Below are 12610 nucleotides of genomic sequence, written 5' to 3' on the forward strand. Positions count from 1 at the left end.
CACAGAAACGGCTTCTCATCTTTTATGTGCTAGCTTTGCTGGGCAGCCTAAGGGAGCTGGAGTTATGGGCCAGCTGAGGATGCTTCTGGTGACAAGGAAACAGCATGATACCAGTGGAGCCATCTCATTCCCCAGTTGCTCCTCCTTTGCTAGCAAAGTGTCAAAAAGTGTCAGGGAGTTACAGAGGCAAAGACGACCAGGGATGGGAACAGCCAGCATGTCACTGAGTTGTGTACAATGAGCCCTTGTGGGTCCTACCCCATTGGTGCAAGACAGGCTTCACACAAACCAGATGCCTCTGAGAAAGCAGATCTGCAATTCAACCCTGGCAGCCCCACCTCATCTTCTGCAGGGGTGAGCCATTTTCCATGCATGGGTTATCTGGTCCCACAGATCCCACATGCAGCAGATCTCCAGCTGGATCATAAGGGTATACCCAGAGGTTTTGTTCTGACCTGAACAGTAATGCAGCTAAATTCAGGATACACTCAGGAGTTTTGCTCTGGCAAAAATGATAATGCAACCACTGCAATCTGCAGCAAAGTCAGGCTTGGCCTGCCCAGCAGCCATTGCAGTGCCATCCTGCTTGCTGCATGCTAGGTCAGACTTAGAGAACCTAACTCAGTGTTCACCCAGCCTGAGGAGCAACCCAGGGAGAAATTCTCTAGTGCATGTGCATGCAACATTCCTGTGTAAATCAATGGGAACTGCAGAGTCTGGCCTGAAGTCAGGATTTCAGGATTTGACCCAATTTAACCTTGGCATAAATAGTTGCCCAACTCCAATTTTTTTTTTTTTTTGTGAGGCTCAACAATTAACTTTCAAAACAGCTTAAAAAAAAAGCAGCTGGGGTTCAGAAGTGCTGTGCTAGCCAGCAGTGTTTTGTTAAATTTACTTCCACTATTATGGTATTTGTTGGCATCAGCACTTTATGCAAAGTAAAGCACTGCTCTGGGCTCTCCATCCAGAGCAGAGCTCTGCGAGCCCAGGGCAGAAGTTGTGATTCTTCCCATATTTGACACACAGGCAGGGTAGTTCCTTCTACTGAATTCAGTCATTGGGGTGGTATTTTTTTACTCAGTGGAATGGAATTCAGCCACATGCAAAATGCAAGGACTGCTCATTGCTCAGGTCTGATGGGTCCAGTGTTAAAGGCTTATTGGAGAGGCTTTGGGGGACTCAGGGATGGCATAGGAAGATGGGAAAAAGCAGGAGATACTCACATCCTTGCAGAGGGGTGAGCTTTGCCCTGGGGACTCACACCGTCTGTGCAGGGAAAGGGTACTGCTTCCCAGGCTGTTTTCAGGAATCTCTTCAAAAGAGCTGATGCAGATATAAAACTGTTTTGGTTTTGTTTTGTTTTCCCCCTCAGTTTCCACCCACAACAAAAGGCATCATTTCAACCTTAGAGATTATATTATTTTAATTACTTCACTACATCTTAGAGTTTACTATGCCACTACTTGTTAATACATTTAATATAACATGGGGGATGCCAAGACCATTGGAGCCTGCTGACATTTTGTTTCACCTCAGATCCTGACCTGTAACCCTGCACCAGGCAGTTCCACAGCTCCAGCACTGCCCTGGGCAGCAGCTGCCAGGGACGAGTGTATGGCTGTGGTGGCAGCTGCTCTGATGGGAAGGACAAGCCCTGCACTGAGAAGTCACTTGGAGCCCCATTGTGTCCGAAGGTATTTGCAGAGAAAATGGGTTTTATTTTCCCTGGGACAAATACATGCATCATTTCTTTCGGGTTTAGAATAAAATCTCAGGGTGTTAACTGAGAGTGGGGTTTAATATGTGTTTAAATGCTCTGCTTAGTTTTGGTTCAGAACTCCCTTCCCTGCTACTGCAGATAAACCTATGTAGTTCCCTAGTGTTTCAAAACAGTTCTGAAAAAGACTTAGGGTCTGGATTTCTTTTTCCCAAAAAAATATCTCCAAAGTTGGATGCAGTTTTTTAGCTATGAGATACCCTCTGGGCCCTTTAGCTGTGGTTTTGCTTGTGAAAAACTGTGAAGAGAAGTGAAAAATGGTGATTTTTGACAGTAAAACTAGTTCACGGGGGTTTAAGAGGCACGGGGACACCCTGCCTCAGCTCTCTGAGATGTTTTGGTGATGGATGTGTTGAGTCATGTTGGTGTGTGTAGTGGCACAAGAAATGGTTGAGAACCCACCAGTGCTTAAAGTTGGAATGCAGCTTCTCCCCTGGGGTGCTCATCAGGTGGGGTTGTTGGTTGTGCATTTAACATAGGCCTGGGCAACTTTTGGCTTGTGAAGCAATTTTCCTCCCACAGTACTGGAACTCGGGCTGCTGGGGAAGACAGGGGCAGGTGAGGGTGAGACTGGGAGCTGTGGCAGCGGCGGGCGGGAGAGTGTGGATGTGGAGAGGGGATCTGAGACCAGAGAAGCTGAGAGTGGGAATTCTGTGGGTGATGCCAGGGCTGCCTGGGCTGCTGATGGTGTTTTATAACTGTGGGTGAAGCCACTTGCTCCTGCTGCCCCTTGCCTCGATAAGTGACTGCAGCTCAGCCTCTGGGCTTACTCAGTTCAGGGAGGGGAGAGAACAGGGTGGCGGGGCACATATTTGGGTGACTTCAAGGTTGCACCCAGCCTAGTGAAAGCCAAGAAGCACCCTTTGACTCACTCAGAGACTGGAAGGATTTCAGTAGTAGTGAAAATCACAGATTAGTGTAGGAACTTTTTACTTTTAGCCTTTTACTTTCCCACCCCAGCCTTTGACTTATCATCGCCTCACGGCAGCGTAACTCCAGGCATGCAGTTGTCCTGCAGACATTACAGCTGTCAGGCACAGATTGCCTCCTCCATCCCAGACTTGGCTGAAGGAATTACAACACAGATTAGGATCAGGGTTGCCTTCCTAATGTTCTCAGCCTCAAAACAGGTGTAAGGGGAAAACACGTGAGGGAAATTATTTACCAGTGGAGAATCTCTCCAGGAGGAATTGTTGGATAAATAGTAACTGGAGATTGGGATCAGGCAGCTGCTGAGCTGGGCTTTTCCCACTTGGAGGTAGTCTGGGAGCAGTGCTATGGGCTGCAGGCCTGTGCAAAGCAAAAAATACCATTGCATGCATGTGTGATGGTAATTGCCTGTGCACTCACAGGCTGAGTCCTGAGAGAATCTGTTAAAATGGTACTGAAATAATAGAAAAAAGGGCCGAACACACTCCTTTGCCAGCAAAGCAGACAACCTAAAATACTCTATTGGAGGTGTGTTAAAGAATGGAGTGAAAATTGTGACTGCAGCACAAGATCCCAAGGGTTCATGCATATATACAGCCTTTTGTTCAGGTAATCCTGCGTATGTTGAGGGTGTCTGAGAACTTCAAATGCAAAGAAAGAGCCACAGGTCCAATGTCAATACATATTACCAAGAGCCTAGCATCCTTGTTACGGAGCATTAACTTAAGCCTGCATGTGTGGTATATCAGTTTAGATTCTTTGTTGTAAATACGTCTGTGCTGGAAATGTATTTCTTGCTCGCTTTTTTCAGCTGGATAGGCTTAAGCAAACTGAGATCATGTGACTTGCCAAAACCACCTAGTGAGTCATTGACTCAGCCCAGATTAGATCTCAGGAGCTTTCCAGCTTTGATCTAGCCACAAGACCACATGGCCTCTTTCTATAGTCTTTGATGAAAGGCTACATAAACACACATAAGGGAGTTTACTAAATTTTTGGGAGGTTCTGAAAAGAAGTTTTGCCCCCGCAGCATGCAAAATTGGAATGGTCTATAAATGTGTGTTATGCACGTATCTGATGGAGTAAAAAAAGTAACAGGGACAAAGTGTATGTCTAAACACCCGAAAGAAAAAATGCCACGCAAACAACAACAGGATGCTCCGGATAATGGTGCTGTGGATGCTGTACCTGCCACATGGGTCTTTCCACAAGAGCTGGTTACCTTATAAAGAGACGTTGTTGCGTCATCCTTCAGAAAGTATAAACATATTAAGCAATGTTATTCTCTGAAGCATCAACACATGAGCTACTTACAATGGAATAAAAAGTCATTGTTGCTTTGAGGATGTATTTGTCCCAAGTGATTCATAACAATCTGTGGCACTGAGGCCATGAAGACTTCTAAAGGATGCTTCCACTTCCAGGCAAGTATCCACGGAAACAAGCCCACAAGTTTGCTTTGTTTGCCTTCTTTTACCTAGGATAACCTTTTAAGCTGCTTTGTAGACAGCCAGGCTTCCAGGCTGAAGCAGATGTCTACCCCCTCCAGATGCTAGGCTCTGCTTTCTGTACCTGTTGCACTGCTGACCACCACAGTCTCTCCCGGCAGAAGGGCAGCAGTGCCTTTGGCAGGGCCAGATGAAGATGAGGACATCTCAGTGGCAGTAGCTCCCATAGTACAGTACTAGTGTGGTTCCAGAGGTGGCTGCCAAGAATCGAGTGCCCATGTCTGCCAGCGCCAGGGGATACGTGCAATGATGTAACTAAAGCTAGAGGAGAGCAGGGGTCGTGTAGCTGTGACCTGGGAACTTGGAGCAGGACCTGAGAGCAGCTCAGATACCCTCATGCTCTCAGGATGGGCAGCTCCATTAGGTGAAGTACATCCTCTGGCAAGGGAGAGGTTGATTGTGACCACCAGTGTCAGATGGCTCTTTAGGCCTGTAAATAATATTTTTTTTTAAAAATTTTTCCTTCCCTCACCCCCAGCCCCTTTGGTCTCCCTGCCCCTGACATGTAGGGGAACATCCTGTAGCAGTTTGGATCCTGCATAGCCCCCATGGCTGCCTGCAGTTGAGCTCTCAGCTTTCAGAAAGACCCACGTCATTGGGGCAGACCAGCGTGTGTGTGTCTGTGTCAACACATAACAAAACACATTGTACGCCCCCTGAGCTCAGGAACCAGTACGTGCTCTGGCAGGCAGACAGCTGTACCAGCGAGAGCACAGGGTCAGAAGCGGAGGCAATATTGTCTCCTGTGGGACTAATAAAGGCAAAAGACAAAGCAACTGTTTACTGTACTGCTGAGGGGGCGGTTTGGGACACTGTACTGGGGAATGCAGCAGCTACTGTCACACAGTCAGTAAGCAGGTAAATAAACGTTCAATCTGAAAACCATACAGAAACACAAACCCAAAGTGCACATAGATCTTGTGGGCACCGAGGCAAGTGCATAGCTGAAGCATGGTGGAGAAGCCTGTCTACTGTCCTCTCACACTGGTATTAGCTTGTCTTACCTTCTTCATTTGAACCAGCTGAACAGCATCCACAGGGACTCTTGCTTTCTGTTGAGATCACCGGTAGAGGTGCAGAATCAGACGCTGTCCAATGTCCTGGGAACCCCAGGACCTCTGCGCTTCTACACCAGGACCAGGCTCTGTGCAGCTGCCAAGCTCTAAAAGCCTGCACAGCATTCGTGCCCAGTACCAGCAGGAAATGTCTTCCTTCTGGTACTGCAAGTAATGAGATGTGATTTATGGAGTGAAGCTCTACTTAATAAAACTGGAAATGAAATGCTGATGGGTGATTGTGAAAAGACCACCTCACTGCACAAGAGAACAGGGCGTTCAGTCCTCCAGTCACCTCTTCACAGCTCAGAGGAGGAAACCCCACAGGATTTTAATTCACTGTTAGGTTGGGTCACTTCATCCATCCAACAGCAGTTCCCCGGAGTTACAAAAAAACAGAGGTTCATTTCTTAAACTTCAGACAGCTTTGGCTAACTCAGAAGAGAGCCTCCTGATGGAAATGGAGGAGCTAGTTACTCAATCTAAAAATTAGGAGTTGTTTTTATACCACAGATCATAATCAAATCAGATTTATCTCATGCAAGTATATTAGAGCACTAATTATCACCCTATGTCTGCAGTGTGCACAGACACGTCTGTGAATGTAAACACCCAGGCATTTCTGTATTCAGAAAAATTCCCAACCTTGAACCTAAAACCTAAGTGGAGATCATTGCTGCCCTGTGTGGGGAGGGGCATCTCCACATCTGTGATGCTGGACAATCTGCACTTCATCAGTATCTTTGGATGCTTCAGACATCTGGATCTGTCCATAAAGATGGTATCTTGGAGGTAGAGGATTTGGTAAAACTTGTGGTGGTGCGGGAACAACAGTTAAGCCATAGACAAGTGTATGGCCTGGTAGGACCAGAAGAGACTGCATTGCAGGTTGGGTTTCTGCCATGAAATGTTAGTAGCCATGGGGCAAGTTAAGCCCTTGTGACCTGTGGTCCAGTTTCTAGCTGCAGCTTCTTCCAGAGAAAATCCAAGTGATGCTGGTGCCCTTACTGAAGTCAGCAGACCTGAAGAACATGTGTCATTGTCAGAAGACCAAGCATATGCTGACAAACTTTGTCACTTCTTGGAGACACAGGCTGGTGCATCACATTACTTCACTGTGACTGATGGAACCGAGACCTCTGTGGAGCAGCAGAGAGCACCATCCTGGAGACAAAGGTCACTGACTTTTTTTAGTAATGACATGACTGAAGGCCTGATCACCATGTCGAGGGTGCGTTAAGTGAACTCTCTCACTTTGGTGTCATTACAACACATTGCTAAGTCTGTTGTTCAGCGTTCCTACTTTATACAAACTACTGCTAACGGGACCATTTTCTGTGGTCCCCTCGTGTCCGAGTTTCAGGTGCTGTGGGTGTGTGTGCATGCATGCCTGTGTGTGCACCTATGTAAAGTAGCTGCTGGCTTAGTTGCCCGGGAACATAAATGTGAAATGGAAAGTGTTAATGAAAACTGGAAGTGACTCCAAACTATTCTACTGGATGCTCAAAAATCCATGATATCACGGAGATGGAAAATAGATATGTGGGTTATGAAACAGCCTGTTTAAAAAGAGATGTAGAAAGATGAATATAACATGAAGAAATGAGGTATAAAGCAGGCAAAAAAAAAAAAAAACAGGAAATAGAACGATGATGTTTATAAATTACAAGTTAAAACAATGTAAGTGATTGATAAAAGGAAACCAAAGGATTCATGGACAATCAACAGCCAACAGAGTGAATGAAATGCAGAAAACATTTTAAAAATCATGTCAGGAACAATGCTGCTTCCTCTGTTAAACCCATCCCCATGGTAGTATAGATCAATAGCTAACTGCAGATGGTAAAATCATAAACAGTGGTAAAAAAAAAAAAAAACAAAAAAGGCACAAATGTTCGATAGCTATTTCTGCTCTGCATTTGGAAAGGAGCGGGATATTCATCCCATATGATGTTGCGGATGGAGTACAGCATTTACCATCTGGAACAACGGAGGATATGAGGCAGCAGCTGCTAAAATTAAACATTTTTCACATCATCTGGCCTGGCTATCTTTGCCTCTTAAAGGAGCCAGCTAAAATGCTGGGTGAGGTTTTATATTTACAAATCTGGGGAAATTTTGAAGACATGGGAGCCTGCCAGGGTAGCTCCAGGACTTCGTAGGCGTAAAAGGGACACTGGGGAATAATAACCTGGTTAGTGGGACAGTATCACTCGACACAGTCACCGAAAATTAATTGAGGCCTAAAGCAACAAGGCATTAGAGGCTAAAAGAAAAAAACAAACCAATGTTAAGCAGCAGGGTTTTGTGGAAGGTAAGTTTTGTCAAAGAAACCTGTTGTCTTTTTCTTCAGACAACATTAGAGGTCTGGTTGACAGTGTTCTTGGCTTTCTCCACTACATGAAGGGTTGATTGATGAGCTCACACTACAGAGGATGAATAGGGCACACACTAACTGGGTTAACAGTTGGCTGAGTGGCAGATGTAAAAAACTAGTTGTTAATGGGGAGTTAATGGGGAAGCAACAGGCCAGGGAAGTCTGAGGGGGTAAAGTCAGCCACAAGGAGCTCATGTCCATCCTACAGTAAAGGGTTATAAAGTCTAACAATTCATATTTGTCTTGGCAAGATCTTGTCTGTTTGCATGGCACTAGGATACACCTGAGCGATTACCTCCATTACCCAGGTAGAAAAGCAAGGAGATACAGAGATGAGCTGCTATTTTAGGAAGCTGTGAGAAAGAGTGGACGCCCAGAAATCGTCTGCTTTCTTAAGCAGCAATTTGGGCAGGCAATATCAAATTTCTGGCCTGACAAACCCACCAAGGCCATCAAGCAAATCCGTAGCAGAGCTGGGAAGAGAGCTCAGCAGTTGCTGGCTCTGGGCCTGACCCGGGATGACTCACTTATCTTACACGTGTTGCATCTTTTCCATGCAGGGAGCAGGCATTGACATCAGCAGAGCACAGAAGAACTTCTCCCACTGGCCAGCACTGGCTGCTTGCTCTCTCCTCAGCATACGCATCAACTTCCACCGTCAAATAACTGGAGCAGTGCTTCATTAAAAACAGAAAACTCTTCCTCCGTTGATAAATGTTTCATAGAAGATTAAAGAAACAGGTTCTTGTGTATTAATGTGCTCATCAAATATTTGCTCCTAATTTATCACTTTACTTGCTGTTTTGTCTCTCCTTGGCTGTTCACAGGAAATGTCAGCTTGCAAGGTATTGTGCAGGCCAATGTGACTGTTAAACACAGTCACAGGAGGAAGCCAGGTAAGGGAAACTTTATTATGTGCATTAGTTTTTGTTTCTACAGATGGCACAGCAAAAAATGTGTCTCAAAATTTGCCAGTACCCCTTCAGAAGAAGCTGGTACCTGGTGTAACACTGGGGGCTGGCTGCAAGGGTGCAAGTAGAGCCTCCTTCTGTCTTGGGAAGACTGCAGAAGAAATGAGAAATCCCTCAGGGATTCTATGCTTACAGCAGGCCTGCCCTGTGCCCTCCCTTCAAGTACTGCTCCCTGCCAGGCTTGTGTAGAGCAGGGAGAGAAGCAATAGCTGTTCTGAAGATGAAGGCTAAATATTTAATTAAAAAAAAAAATACAAAAATGAGGTAAAATAACTAATTTGCAAATATTTTATTATCTGTTGGAAACCACCAATATTCATTCTATCTTCTCTGCAGTGCCTCTGCTTGATATGGGAGATCAGCCAGCTATGACATCTACCCTAGGATCAACAACCCAGAGAGCAGGAAAATCCAACAGCTGGACCTGCTTTGGCCTTTCATGAAAAAAGAATTGCTATGATTAATAAGCAAAACACAAGGCAGAAAGCATCATACTGTACTGAGGATGCTTCTGGAAGGGCAGGGTCTGGTGCTGGAGTCCTGTGCATGTCCCCCTGAATAGGTCATTTCCCAGCCCTGAGGAAGTCAGGTGCCTTCCAAGGCTGGGGTGGTTACCCTGTGGTGGCACTGGTGACAGTGGCATGAACAGTGGCAATGAAGATGTGGACAGAAATCCCCTCTGGATGAAGAGGTCTCCAGAGATAGGGGAGCAAAAGCTCAGCATCCAGCTACATGGAAGCTGAGGTGCTGTGCTTGGAGAGCGACTGGGAAGCCCTACCTGGCTGCAGACCTGGAGCAATATGTCCCAACATTTGTTTTAATCAATAACAGCTCTCTCCATGGTGTAGTTACAGCCAGACTCTGGGAAAATCAGGAGAAACTCAAACCCCTCCAGGGGCACGACTGCAGTACACGCCAGCTATGCAGCTGGCATCCCCCGCTGCAGCTGCTTGGGGTCCCAGAACAGGACTGAGCCCCTGGCCCTCTCACTGGTGTGGCAATGGCTAGCTTCTTCGGGAGCCTGACATGTACCCACCCAGATCCCACCAGTGAATGCTGAGAGCAGGGTCAGGGTAATAACCAAAAGAGACATGATGGAGCACCTCCCAGTTGCAGCACTGTGAGTGAGACTTCCCATGGTCATTGGAGACACCTCTGTGGAGGTGGGGTGGCTGGACAAGGAGGCCTTGCTGGCGGTGTGCTGGGGACCAGGACACTTGCTGGGGTGTCCCAGTACCCCTGTTTTGCTCACTCACCACACCACTGGGTGAGGAAAGCCTCATTGTTCCCAGTAATCACAAAACTACCCGCAATGCCAGCCAGCATGACGTGAGACACAGACAAAAGCACTGATGCAGTGGGAAAAAACAGCAGGACTCCTTTCTAAAGGGTAGAGGTGGAGACCAGGACAGAGCTGCAGGAGTTGCCCTGGACACCACCAATATGCGCTGCCTCTCCTGTGCAGAGGTGCAAGGGATGCCACCTTTCCATGGCTCTTATGTTCCTCAGGCATCCTGGAAGGACCATCTCTCTTCCCAGAGGATTGGCACAGTTTCAGAGCATGCCTGCCCCTGGAGAACCACTAAGAGGGTTTGGCAGTGCCTAACCATTTAACCAGAAACTACTTGATTTCTACCTTTTTCAGAGGATGGGCTGATAGCTCTTGCTTGAATTAAGCCCCTTTTCACCTCCTTGAGGCCCAGCTCTGTTGCTGTTGGATGAGCACTCACATACTGTCCTTCACAAACCAGTGGCAAATCCTCCTCCCTGCTCTCAGGTACCTGTCTGAGTGGGAATCACCCTTTCCTGCAAGCAGTGCACTACGGCTCCTGGCATGTTGCTGTACCTGAAAATATATTTAAACACAATCAATGTGTGTCTCAGCGCTGGCTCCTGATCGAGGTCATTCACTATAAGGGTGGTAGAGGGTCCCGATTCCAACATTTTTCCTCTAGGCAGATCTTAACACATATTTTGAGAGCACCGGATTCATGGGAGAGTCCTGAAGTGGTGGCATTTCTCTGTCTCCATCTGGTGCACAGACATCCCAGTATGCTGCATGCTAAGACATCTCCTGCCATATTTGTAAATAATACTAATTACTCTCAGCTCTTTCAGAAGCACTGGAGTTAGAGGGAATAATGAGCAAACTCCAAAGATGTCCTTCTGAGGTGCTGCCAGGCTGGATTAATCAGGTGGCTTCACTCAGCATAGAAATCTCAGCAGCTGCAGCTGGGCAGCAAAGCCCCAAAGACAAAATGCAGCTGCACTGGTGGGGCAGAGCTGGCAGCCCCCACCTGGGCTCAGGCTTTCCTAAAACTCCTCAGCAGCAGAGGAAGGCTCAAAGGCTCAGTTCTGAGCTCAGCTGAGGGGCTAAGAGGGAAAGTCTTTTCCTCATGAAGAAGCAGGAGGAAGCAGAAGTTCCTGGGATGGCTGTGGGATGAGTTGCCCTGGGGCTAACAGCAGCCCCAACCTTTCAACCACTTGTGGATGTGGCCTCCACAGCTGAGCTATGACATCAAGAGTTTCATGGGAGCCAAACATCAATGAAATCCATGGATCAGTACAGAGGATGTAATCAGCCCCTTGTGAGGCTGCAAGGAGACCACCAGCAGGTAAGGCTGCAGTGCTGGATGCAGGAGGTTCTGTTTCTGCTATGACCAGGGTGTGTAATTTTTCCACATTGTTTGGTGCTGTTTTTTTTTCTCCACCACAGAGAAAAAACCCAAGCATTTTCAAAGAAACTGGGAAAGAGCAAAGACTGTCCTTTTTTTTTTTTTTTTTTTTAATATAAAATATCTATTTTTCCCAAGCACCACGGGTAATTTATGTTTGTGCAGCTGAAAACTTGCCACTTGGTGCCTCAGCCACATGCATTAACCATGGGCTCTCCCTGATGCTGACATACATCTTCATGCTGTGGCCAGTCCTGGAACAGCTCCAGAGGTGAGTTTTGGAGCCTGCACCAAGCTCTGGCTGAATGCAGGTAGTCTCCCACTGACCCAGTTGTTCTAACATGGACATATCCAGACTGCGGTGGCCAGGAGCTGCACCAGGAGACTGGTGCAGAGCAAGAGCACATCTACACTGTGAAACAGGGCTGGGGTTGTCCAAGGTAGCTGAGACCCAGCTGGCACACCCGTGGGGCACAGCAGGGGTCTGGCAAGCTCCAGGTTGGGGAAGCCAGGCAGTATTTATACAACACTGCCTATGAGATCCCAAGCCGTGGCTCTTGGCAGCTACGGCCTGATTTGTCTAGACTACATCTGGACTCGACCTGGCTCCTGGCCAGCTCGAATGAATCTCTCAACACTGTACTTCCCACACGTCCAACCTGGGGATTAACATGGACAGAGAAAGCTCCCATCAATCTGCAACATCCAATGCAGTTATTCCTGTGGACGTTGATAATATACCCTGGATTTGCTAGAACACTTGTCTCCCAAAACTTTTCAAGCAGACACATCTTGTTTTGTGTTGCAGCTCCTGCAAGAGTCCCTGTCCTTGACCAGCATTCCTTGGCAATACTGCAACATAAATACCAATAATATGCACTATAAATATATATTTCCTAGCAGCTGAGCCAAAATTGAATGAAGTCCTTAGAGAGGCATAGACAGCCTTCACTGACTTTACAGTGGGACATTTATTTTTGTTCTGAATAAAAAAAAAAATAATTACCATCTAACAAAAAGTTTTCAGGTCATAGCTGACTCTCAGGCTATGTCCATATTAGTATACTAAGCAGCACACATTCCTGGGCCCTGATACACAATCATCCATGCTATGGAATAGTTAAAATGTTCCATTGTGCAGTGGTGGCCAGTGTTAACTAACAGGCTTCCAAACAATTCCCGGGCAGGGTTGTTTGGGAGTCAACACAAACTATTCAGTTGTCAATGGGCAGGTTGAACATGGCTACCCTCGTTTGATGGGTAAGGGAATTTAAGTGTAGGGACATGCTGTTCCATGCCAGTTGGCCTCAGGGCCAG

The sequence above is a fragment of the Merops nubicus genome, unplaced genomic scaffold (genome assembly GCF_000691845.1).
Source record: "Merops nubicus isolate BGI_N331 unplaced genomic scaffold, ASM69184v1 scaffold16637, whole genome shotgun sequence".
Lineage (NCBI taxonomy): Eukaryota > Metazoa > Chordata > Aves > Coraciiformes > Meropidae > Merops > Merops nubicus.